General features: G+C 47.9%; 1 long non-coding RNA gene across 1 annotated transcript in view; it reads right to left on the bottom strand.

Annotated features, from left to right (window-relative positions):
* Positions 1-333: 333 nt before the first annotated feature.
* The window catches only part of LOC113966871, a 55,176-nt gene continuing 43,304 nt past the window's right edge, over positions 334-12,205 (bottom strand). Inside the window, exon 5 of the long non-coding RNA XR_003533987.1 lies at positions 334-675. This is a non-coding gene — a long non-coding RNA (uncharacterized LOC113966871). The remainder of the gene's footprint in view (positions 676-12,205) is intronic.

The following is a 12,205-nucleotide window of genomic DNA, read 5'->3' on the forward strand; positions in this document are numbered from 1 at the left end:
GGGCGGGCTTTGCCCTGGATGGAGCGGACTGGTAGCTGCCTGTGCGCTACCGCATCCTGGCTCGCAGCCCGCCCGCGCCAGGAGGGTAACGGGATGCCGTGACCTGTCTGTCCTGTCCTGCGATTCAGAGCGTTCAGATCCATAGAGAGGGCTCGTGTGTCCCGTCTCGAGTCCCCTGACACCCCGGGAGCACCCCGGGAGCTTGCAAGCGGCCTGCAGCAGCAGGGAAGCACGCCACCGCCTTTCCTCACAGCCGAGGCAAGCTCGGGGCCAGGACAGCACCAGCTCCTGCTGCACCAGCTCGGACACAACCGAGGTGGTTCATTTCCATCCTAGTCCTCCAGCACCTCCATGGCAAAGCAGGCAGGAGAGTTATCGGGGACTGACAGATAGGCTCTCAGCCACTTCGAACCCACAGGAAGCTGCGACACGTTTGCCAGCAGTAACAAAACAGGGCTTTCACCCACTGCCAACTCCATGCCAGTGATAAATTCCCCACATCTAGGTGAAAGGTGCATTTTGCCCGTTGCCAGTCCCTTGGGGCAGCAGAGCCTTTTGTCCCAACCTTCCTCCTGGAACTGATTCGGAAGCGTTGTGGAGGTCTCTGCTTGTGTACAAATTCCAGAGGAGCACAGACTGGTTAACGTATTGGTTCCCTGTTCGCAGCCAGCAGGCCTGTAACAAGATAAGGAAAGAGCACTCGTAAAATGCTGACGGTGGAAAAGAAAGGGAACGTCTTTGCTGCAGGGGAAAGGGCCTCGGTTCAGCTCCAGTTAGCAATGTATATTTTCTTGAAGAATTACAACAGTCAGAGTCTGAGCCAGAAAATGATATTTCAACTTTTAAGTTAGTGCCTTCTTAGAAGGTGTCTGCAGTAGGAAATTATCTCAGCTATTAAACCATACTTGCTCTGTGAGCTTGCATTCACACTGTGGACTTGTTTTCACCTCTTTTTCCCCCAGTTCACACCAAACTGAAATCACAATCCAACCCTACCTCTCTTATGTCTCTGTCACCACACATTTTTATAGGTACTTCTACTTTTCTTATTGCATGAATACAAAAAACCAGGGAATAGTGCACATGAGCAGATTGCTGGTCTGGCATCCTGTGTCAAACAGGAGAGGGTAAAATGCCAAATGAAAACAGAAATCCTCCATATAGAGATGCAGTAATATATCTAATGTTTGATAAGAATTACTCCTGTTCCTTAACCAATAATCAAGGTATATCCCAAAACCCAACAACTGAGACTCTTATAATTTCTTCTTTTTTTTCATATAAAGCCAAATTCCCCAAGCCATTATTTGTTACTTATTCCAGAACTGAACCCACTGGCTTTCCTCTTAATGGTCTGTAAGATACGACCCATAAACCACAGTCAGCTTAAACCACTGGTATGACTGCTTTCCCATATTTGAGCTCTTGGAGTTCAAGCACTGGGACAGGCACATGCCAGAGCCCCGTTGTTTGTCTCAGAAGAGATGAAGCTGAAAAAGTTCCCTGAAACAGAGAAGAGCAGAACCTGCCATCCCATTTGCAGTACCTCACAGCCTCTGCCTGAGCTCACACCATCCCACTAAGGCACAGAAGAGCAGCAGGGGTCACGGCGTGGTGGAGGTTCATGCTAGGCCTCCTAACCCGCTGCAGGGCCAAATCTGCCCAGGGCAAGCTGCAAAACCAAGTGCCAATGATGCTTTGTCATGGCACTTGTGATGTGAGAGAAACTAGTACTTTAAATCCTGCTTCCGCAAACTTTACCTACATGTGTTTCAGCAGGTACCTGCAGAACAGCTATTTCTTTCTTGCTTTGTATTTCATATAACCAGAACAGCCAGGAACACCAACTTTGGGTACACCCAGGTCTTTAGGGAGTCTAGTTATACACACCTGCTCCCCAGTGTTTGCTCAGACTGTATATCCCTGAGCATCTCTGTGTTCCAGCAGGCTCAGGAGAAACTCACACCCTCAAATCCCTCTTCAGCTAACCTTGTGCCGTGCACTGGTGAAGTACCATGGCCTCTCTCTTGGGCCACAACTGCAATGCAGGAGCAACTGGTTGATAGATCACAATCTCTCCGTTGATTCACAGCATCCAGCATCTCCTCTGAATGAGGCACAGTGACACATTGCTGCAACTAGCGACAAACAATTTAGCAGACCCCCAGAAGAAAAGAAACCCTTGAAGAAAGCAGAGCCGCAACCTACTGCTACAACTCTTATGTGACCTGTGCCCCGAGGACAAGGTTTGACATGCTAGATGGGTTCCCAATAAGTTAGGCTGCTGAATCTCATACTGAAAAGTTTCCTGAGGGATCTGGAGGTTTTCCTTCTCCATGCACCTACAGGTTGCAGAACACTACCAATTAACAAGGATAGCAACATATTTTCCAGGGGTAAGTAACAGTATTACTCCCAAAGGTGAAACCTAAGTCAGAGGAAGTTTACTTGACTTTCTGAAGGTCACTAAGGAAAGCTGTGGAAGATCCAAGAATAGAAGTGGTATCTCCTGGCCCCTAGCCGTAAGCTCCGAGACTGTAATATAGCCTGTTACTAGATCACACTGCTGGAGCTATGCAAAATTCAGTGGTTTCACTTCCCAAGCATCTCATGTGATCACTTTGCTTTGGTTTTGGTTCCTGTGGGTTTCTCACCCATGGAGTTTTGATCTGCCTACTGGGTTCAAACCAAATCTCAATCTCAAACCTAGTCCAAGTTTCCTCTGGTCACATGAGAAAAGCATGAAAAATGCATCACATAACATTTAGGGTAAATCCACACTCCTACTCCAGCATTGCTTGAAGATCTCTTTAAAGTCCTCATGGCCAGACAAGGAGCAGAAAGGAGGCAAGTGGCAAGTTTCCCCTGCAAGAACACATGGCATTGTGGTGACATGGAGAGGAAAGGGGGCTATGAGCTGATGCAGGATCCTGGTTCACTTCCACAATACCCAACGTTCCTGCCTGCTGCTGCCAGGGGGAAGACATCCCTGGATGTCTGGTGTGCCACGTGTTATTTTCCCTAGGAGACATTCCTCTGTGGGAATCTCGGCCAAACTGTGTAATAGGGGAGGCAGGCAGTGAAGACAGTGTGGTGAGGATTAGTTTAATGCACAGATTCCCTCTGGGCTGTGTTTCCTGTTGTGCTTAGAGGACAAGCTAATGCCTTTTGTAGTTTATCCTGCCCAAGGTGTTCCACTGACACTGCCAGATGCAAGAACAGGAATGTGTGTGGGTGCAGAAGGCCTCATTATGCAGGCCTGGCCAAGCCCTCTCAAAAGGCAAGTGATGCTATTTTCACCCTTTGAAGTCACCTGGGTATCTGCTCGGCCCTTCTTACACACTGAACTGCTCTTTGGTCTCCTTTTTCCACCCACTGTGCCATAGCAGGATCATGCTGCATCTGAGCATACACTGATCTGAACATACCGAGATTGGAGGCAAAAGACAGCCAGGGAAGAGGTTCAAGTGCCATCTATTGGGGATCTCCCCTCATTACACCAAGGGACACAAGGATGAGCTGGGAAAACCCCATCCATCCCCTCTCCTTTATGGCCTTAACTGTGAGATTTCCGAGTCAGGCACTGGAGCTACAGGAAGTACCAGGCGCGGAAGGAACATCTGTCTGCCAAGGACAATGCTAAAAGAGGATAGCAAGGCAGGAGCAGGATGAAAGCTGAGCCTGGAGCTTGCTTGGAGGGAGATGTGGGCCCAAAGCCAGGCACATCTCGAATGGTACCACAGAGCACGGCCATCCACCAACTGATTCAACCATAGGCCAATGTATACAGATAAAAGCAGAGGAGAAGGGCAGTCCACAAAAATAATGAGAATTGTTTCCAGAACTGTATGACTGACAAAACGAAGAACCCCAAGCTCTGTCCCTGAGCCAACCACCAATCACTTCTAGCAGGTAACACAGGGCACTTCTCCTCCCAGTGTGTGAACTGATGAGCCTGTAAGCTCATCCTGAAGGGATCATCTCTGACTTTGCCTCTGTGCTAGTTTGCTCTCACATAGGCCAAACCAAGCTGAGTCCCCACCACAAAAACCATAAACACACCCCATGCCCCAGCTGCAGGGGTGAAGTTGCAGTGCACACAAGTGCTCTCCAGGCTCTAGCTGTGTGGTCTTTATACCAGGGGTGTGGGGCAGGCAGTGGGTAAACATCCTCCACACGAAGGAGCCCTTCACTAAGGCTACAAGCAACCAAAGGTGAGAACTGCCCAGTGTTACCTTAAAGCCCACAAACTGTCCCAGAACTGAGCCAGCTGCTGTCATGCAAACACTTTGGACATTGAGGGAGAATCAGGAAGGGCTGGTCAGAGATGGCTGAGGCTGACGGCTACCTGTTCTCTTTTAGATACATCTCTTTTAGACATATCTGAGCAATGAACTGCCTAGGATACATGTTTTTGCAGTTTTTGACTGCCATGAAAAGAGGAAAATAAGCAGAAAGAAAATTGGAAAGAAAGGTGTTCAGAAAACCTTGCTATTTGGTAGAGAAACAATGACCACACCAGCACAGGCAACATGACAGACATAAGGAAAAGAGATGATCCTCTTAACAGCACTTCTGGGCAGCTCCATCTCTGTTATAATTCCCTTGCTGCCCATTCTCTCCCTGAAAATTGTTAGGGCCAGTTGGAAAGTCAGCATGTGGCTAATACAGCGAGAACCAGGGAGAGCAGGATTACCACGGCCATTTACACTGTGCTTCTCCTGCTGCTACTGCAGATATTTGTTCCTCTGCAAAAGGCCCTGGAAGGGGCCCCATGACACCCACTCAGTAACGGTCTGCTGGGACAGCACTCACAGGGCCAGCAGTTTAGCCTGGCCAGCCAGAAGCTCCAGGGTAGCAGGGCAGCCTGGCTCCTCAGAAATGCAGGCGAAGACAAGTGATGATTTCTGTTTTGGATAGCTTTTTTCCTTGTAATCCCTGAAGAAGAGGAATTGTCTCATCTGGCTAAAGGATCTCTGACCTTCTTTCCTTCAGAGTCACTGCACCTCACTCACCTATCTTCCTTTTCAAACATCTTCTCGATAACAGTCCTCAGATGGGATCACCAGTGGTTCTGAGCCCTAGCCACAAGCCGTCAGTCCAAAGATGAAAGAACCATCCAGTCTACCAGCCTGCCTCAGACTTGAGGTCTTTAGGTCAAAGACAAGAAACTTCAAACTACAATGCTTAGAAGGGGAGCATCAGAGAGGAAGAGTCCAGGATCCTGAAAAAATGGCAAATTTCTTAAGCAAAAGTGCTAGGAAATGAGCACACTCAGTCTCTGCAGAGGAAGGGAGAAAATATTATTGTGGTTGCTGGTTTGATGGGGGAAATTCCTTTCTGGAACTTCCTGGCTGGCCAGACAGCCTCTGGGCTTATCCCAAGTATATAAATAAAACACAGCTTTCAACATCAAAGAGGTTTCCTAGTTCCTCTAGTTGGGCACCCCATCTAGATCTGTATTTCTGAGCAGTTTCAGTGCTTCTAAGGGAAGTGAAAAAAAAGACAGGTTAGTATCACCAGGGAATGAAATTCCAGGAAGAATTTCCAGGAGGTGTAAGTTTGAACTTGATGCCTTACTGTGAGTACAGTGCATGGATTAAGAGAGCAACAGCCAGGCTGCACACATGCTGTGCCCTGGCTGGGCCAGCAGCCTGGGGGACTCCTGGCCACAGTGCCCCACCATGAGCTTGGCTAGACATCTCAGACTGACATCAGATGACCAGAAAACACCAGCCAGGCACTGGTAATGTTTTACAGAACTGTTAGGACTCCCATCTGCCTCGCTGCACCTCATCTCCAGCTGCTGCCAGGCTCCAACTGATTACTGGGGAGGGAAGACAGTTCTGGGTCCACTGAAGTCAGTGCATGAACCTGTGCTACTGAGCTGCTCTTAACACAGGAGGCTGTGAGAGGAGCATGAGTAGTGCCTAAGGCCTCTGTGGGAGTGACAGCACAACAGAATCCCCAGAGAAAGGCTTGCAGGTAAAATACACAGCCCTTAAAATAACTGTAGAACTGAAAATGACTGAGGATTTGTGATCACAAACCAGCCATAAGCTAACAGAAGGCGTCCAAGCATCCAATAAAACTGCACTGTGAGGAACAGAACAAGACAACTTGTCTTCACAAGCCTCTGCCTCAAAAGCTCAGATTGCTAGACTGGCCAAGGAAGGAGTAACCTTAGAAGATTTTGTAATGAGAATAAATCATGAGCATGTCATTTACTCCTTGATTTCTAAACTCCATGAGTGCACGTTGCACCTGTACATCCTCCCCAACTCTTCTAGAGGCCAAGACCAAATGATGAAACCTTTATCCGTTTCTCACAGCTAAGAACAGTTGTTTGCAAGCTATCTACCAGAAATTCCACTTGAAACAGCTCTCCAGGCAGCATGGCTGTGTAAACAAAGATGAAAACAGCCTTGGGAGGAAGGAAATAAATTTGGCATCAGTAACTATGAGTTCTGCATGCAGGCACGCTAGCACTAAAAAAAAAAAAATGGTCAGAAAGTGGGATGCAAGAGAAGATGGGCTGATAAAGGGTAGAGATGAGATATCTTCATGGAGATCTTATCATACATCACTCCCTTATGTCTCTGTTTCCAACCTCGTGAGAAGCCCCACCTGTACCGTGCCCGACACCTTCTGGGCCTGCATTACCCACCGGCCGGCTCCAGGGGGCGCAAGAGACCGCGGCTTTGCCTCTCTTCCCGTCCCCAACGCACGGCCGGGACAAGGAACGGCGGGAAGTGGGAGTGCTCGAGTTTCCCCAGCTCTGCCGGCCTGTGTGTTCTCCCGTATGGGCTGAGGGCAGAGCCGGGATTACCGCGCAGCAGCAATGAGCTGCTCTATGTTGACGAGCACATGTCCAAGCAGGAAATTGCGCTCTAGTAGCCAAAGATCTGGGTGTCTCATACGCAGCGAGCCAGGGTGCCGATCCCAGGCTCTGGCTCTGCACACTCAGCCAGGTTGCCAATGCCAGGCTCTCTCTGCACGCTCCCTTCTCAGTGCTTAAGCTCGAGGACAGTGCAGCAGGCAAGAACGAAAGGACCAGGCCTGCCACCTAATTCCACCATAGAATGACCTCTCCTCGCCCAAGTCCATGAGAGGTGGACACAGAGCCTGACACAGGTTACACCTCCACATCAGTATCCTAGCCCTCAAAGGCAAACCAAACTGTGGTCCACACACCTGAGGAGGGAACGCAGAGACAAATTCTCAGTCTTAGTTTCCACACCACAGCCAGTATTCCTAGAGGCATTAACAAATAGTTTTCCGGAGCCTGGTTTTGAAAAAACTCTCCTCTTCCTCAGCCAGATCTATTCAAATGTATTCTAGCTCCCCGCTAGATGGGTAATGGGCCCAGATACATGGCATCAAATCCCCCAAATAAACCTGCTCACGCATCACAAAGAAGCACATATAGAAGGTGTATGGGATTCCATCTCTGCAAGACCTGTGTAGCAAATTGCAAGCAAAACAGGACAGATAGATTCAGTCGTAAGGATCAGGTGTTCATCTCATCACTCCTCAGCCCTCATCTTTTCTCCCTTGCAAACCCAAGTGATGACTTCTGAAGCCTAATTTGCTTATATATGGCAGACACTCATCATACCAGCAGATAAATAAGTTTTCAGTATACTTCTGCCCAGTTCCTTGCTGTTATCACCAGTCTGTATCATCATCACAGTATCAGAGCTGTCCCAACACGGGCTGTGGTTGGGATGGTTGGATCCTTGGGTCACATACTGCATAGTAGAGGAGCAGCCCCACCTGATGGAGCAGAGTCACACAGATAAGAAGAGACACTCATTATGTCAGTGTTCATGCCAGCCCTGGCCTGTGTATCCTGATGCTAGTGTGGTGTCCACATTGACAGAAATGAAGCTCAAGTCATGGCAAGAGTCAGGCTAAGCAGATAACAGCCAGGAAGAGTTAGGAGAAGAAAGAGCTATGATTAGACCAGACATGGGTCAGGAAAAGTATGTGACTGGAAGCACTGTAATTGGTATCCTGACCAAAGGAGTTTTGTTCCTTCACATCACTGCAGGTTTGCTGCTATTGGTCACACACCTTTCTGTGCTGTTCTTCAGAGGACATAGAAAAGCTCCAAGGTCAAGTACATTCATGTACTGGAAACTCAATAGCACCATTCCCAAGAGATGTTATACCATAAGGATCGGTATAACTGAATACACCTGCAGGGATGTTACCTTCAAAATCTAATCAGTCCCTCCATAATTTCATATAGCAAAATTAGTGTAATCTTTAGATCTCCAGTTTTTACCTGAAGACAAAGGAAGTTGTTTTCTACAAAGCCTGATGAAAATTAGCCAGGCTTCTTACTGGTTTGTAGGGGTTTTTTTTCCTCTTACGTTTTAGATGAGTTTCCCCTTAAAAAAATTTAAAAACTTAAGAAGTGTTAATTAAACAGAGCTCACTATTATTATATACCACTGTCATGAAGACAGCAATAATAAAACTGCATAAGTACAGTCCACTTTACCTTCCACCAGATTTTTCCTATTTAGAGAAAACATGAGAGGGTCGCTAACACCAGAAGGCAAGGCTTTTTAGCCAAGGTGATAGAAGATTTAAAGGCCCAAAGCCCATGTCCACAAAAAAACAAGGTTCCATAAAATGGATCTTGGGAGAAATCAAGTATCTAAGTCCAGGCATGCAGCCCTTAAAACCCTGCCTAATCCCTTGGGCTCATAGACTATGTCTATACCAGTAAATTAAACGTGCCCAGGACTGTTCTCTGGCACTGAGAGCCCTGGCACAGGATGGTTTGCACCAGTAACATTAAAGTCTTTTATCCTACAAGCAGGGCTATTTGGATCCAAGTAGTTGTTGGGAACAGCCCCTGGCCCACAGTAACTCCCTCAGTCGTGCCTGGGAATTGTTTGGAAAAGCGTTAACTGGCATAGGCTAAAACCATGGCAGGAATAAATTAACAGGAATCAGTTATTAATTTCTAGAGAATGGAATTGTAATGCCTCAGATACAGATTTGCTGATACAGACATAACCCTAAAATCCTAGTGTGTGCACATATATTATCCATATCCATATATACGTATATATAATATATATATACTTATCTATATAATATACATTTATGTAGAATATTTGGCCCTTATACCATATGCTTACAAGCATCAAGTTTGGTCTACACAGGAAGAATTTCTTGACAAAAGTGTGGCAGATAGATGTTTATGTTGCTGGTTGACCAGCCATCAGCAGTTCTCATTTTCAAGTGTCTTCATACGTCCCTTCCAGGTTAACATGAATTTCTAGCTTCTTGGACACTGCAATTTTATTCTGAACAACTGGAAACATTTGGGGGCAATTTTCACATTCATTTGCACAACTGGAGTGTGTATTTGCCCATGCTTAGAAGTGTTTGTCTGGAGATTGCCTTTGCTCTTGAGGTTTGCCGTGAATCTCTAACACTGTCTCAGGTCTGTCCTGTACATAATCTGGCAGTTCCCAACGTAAAACCCAGGACTCTCCTGTGACTGAGCATCTCATGTCCACCTTGGTGGAAGGGAACCTGAACCACCAGCTCTACCTGCTCCTCATGGTAAACAACTCTGCTGCTTTTCAGAGCTGGAAGCCATCGGTCTGTCCTGTCTGCCTGACGTCAGTCACACAATGTCATTTTGCAAGGACAAACGGGACACACAGGGATGATGGGATTGGCACAGCAATTGTGGGACCATCCCTGTAGCACATACAGGACCTCGAGTGTGTCCCAAATTACAAAGTACACTTTGATTTCCCCTGGCAGTAATAGCTGGTTTTCCCTAAGACTAGTCCAGACAAGTCATGTGAAGGCATAGGGTATTTATTTACAGGCTTAGCCTTTGGACCACTTCTGCTTATCCGTGGAAAGGATGGCATCCTCTGTCCACACAGTGATTTTGCTCCAGCATGAGCAGTAGCTGGTCTTGACTTTTACAGGAAAGAGCCTCAGTTACAAAGTCAAAATCCTGTGCTGTAAAAAAGGAAACCTTTTGTTCATATCAATTTGTCCATATAAATGGTATCATATAAATTGTTCATATAAAACAATATACTGTGCACATCTTAGGTGCAGAGGACACCCTCTGAACCGTTTGGACAATATCTGGATTTAGGCTATGTTTCACTGTACCAGAGGCGTCTGAATCAGCTTTAGATAAAAACCCCTGCCTCAGCACCTGACTGTGCAGGGTGTGCAACATTGGGATGGTCACAGAAGCCTTTTGCTCTGTGCCGTGGATCTTTCATTTCGGCATAGCAGTCCGAGCTTGGAAAGCCTGCTCAGCAGGACGCTGGAGCTGACTTGCCTGGCCCACGAGTCATGCCGACACCTATAAACCAGCTGGGCATATACAATGGACTGGCTGGGGAATAGCACCCTGCCAGCCGCAGTCAGTGCCAAGGGACCAGAGAAGCCAAAGCCCGGGGCTCGTCTCCACACTGCCCACAGCCGGTGTGTGAGCAGGAGGGCATATCCTCACAGCTGGAGACCTGAGCCAGAAGCCAGAGCAATATACTCCTTGATTGATGCCGCTGAGTCAAAAGGAAATGACCCAGTCTTAGATATCCCTGCAGGAAGTGCTGCAGGGATGGAGTCACACGCAGGCACGGCCTTGGCAAGGCGCTCTGGAACAAATCCGCCGAGCCGTGCCCCGCGCGGGCGGCAGGGAGGGCTCCGGAAGCCGGGGGGCAGGACGGAGGGCGAGGGACGCCTGGCTCATCCCCGAGCTCCCAGGAGAAGCCCTTGTCCCGCTCTTTCCCGACGCTCCCGGCAGGGGGCAGCAGCGGCGCGCGCAGTGGCGCGTCACCAAAACCATCCCTGTCCCTTCTCCCTTGGTGGGGATGGAGCATCTCCAGGTTTTCTGTCACGACACTAGGGCGGTGGCATTGAGCCCAAGGGAAGCGTGGCCTCGGCTGCCTCCTCATCCCAACGCACTGATCCAGGGTTCGAGTTTGCGGCTGCCTTCACAAACCCTTTTCTGAGCATTCCTCATCCCGGTGCAATCCCTTCTGGTAACAGTTGGGACATTGAGGCTGGTTGCAAGACTGCGTGTGCATGTCCCTGCCAAGATTTTCCCATTGTCACAGCTCACTGAGTTCCTTCCCCTTCCTCCACCCACCAAATCCTGCTGGGTTACTGGAAAAGCTGCAGTTCGAATGTACCAGTGTCTTCAGGCCACCTATCGCATAAAGGGATTTTTCCAGGAAAAGCACATAACACAATCACAGTCATTCCCAACTTCTTTGCCACTTGAAACTGCTTCTTCTCCCTTACTGAAAAGGGTTGGTAACCTATTTCAACAGCACAAGCTACTAGAAAGGCAATAAATAAAAAAAATAAAGTTTGGTGGACCTGTGTTCTCTAAGCTCTAGGACACAGCCAAGCTGGCCAACCCGGTCCATATAAAATCCACTCCAGCCACCAACTCTGTCACTTTGTGGTGACCAGCCAGCAGGTGTGCAGATTGCCTAGAGAGTGTCTCCTCCACCCAACAAACCTTGGGAAAATTGGGGGATACACAAAACAGGATGGGGTGGCACTAGCAAAAAAAAAAAAAAACACAAACAAAAAAAAAAAAAAAGGCACCCAAAAAACCCCAAGGAAGACAATGTCTCTGAGCCTCATAATTTTCAATATAGCACCTTCCTACCTACCTGTGCAGTGGCTGGTGCTTCCTGATTGTCATGGTTTGAAAAAGCCCAAATCCAATTCTGATTCCTAGCCCCCCACCCACATCTCAACCCCATGTGAGATGGGTTTTCCAGACAAAAACACGAGACTCAATATGGGGGAAGGAATATATTACAAAGACTATACACATAAATAAATACTATAATACACTGTATACAATCTTAACTCTATATCTATCTCTACCATGACAGTAATATTTACAATGGGCCAAATCTCTTCTCCCTTCAAATAAAAGTCCAGGAGAGAAGAAGAAGAAAAGACCCCTTCCAGTCTCTGAGCAACAGGTCTCTCTCTAGGCAGCAGGCTTTCTTCTTCTCTTTCAGGCAGCAGTTGCAGCTGGATCCTTGCCAATACACACGAGGGGGGTCTCCAAGCCCCTCGGCCCTCCGTCTTCAAAACGGGGGTCTTTCCATGGACTACGTAACCCCAGACAAGGTCGTTCCACCACGGTCATATCACGAAGCACGGGGGTCTCGTGACAGTC

This window comes from Neopelma chrysocephalum, unplaced genomic scaffold, assembly GCF_003984885.1.
Source record: "Neopelma chrysocephalum unplaced genomic scaffold, ASM398488v2 Primary Assembly neopelma1_61b, whole genome shotgun sequence".
Classification (NCBI taxonomy): domain Eukaryota; kingdom Metazoa; phylum Chordata; class Aves; order Passeriformes; family Pipridae; genus Neopelma; species Neopelma chrysocephalum.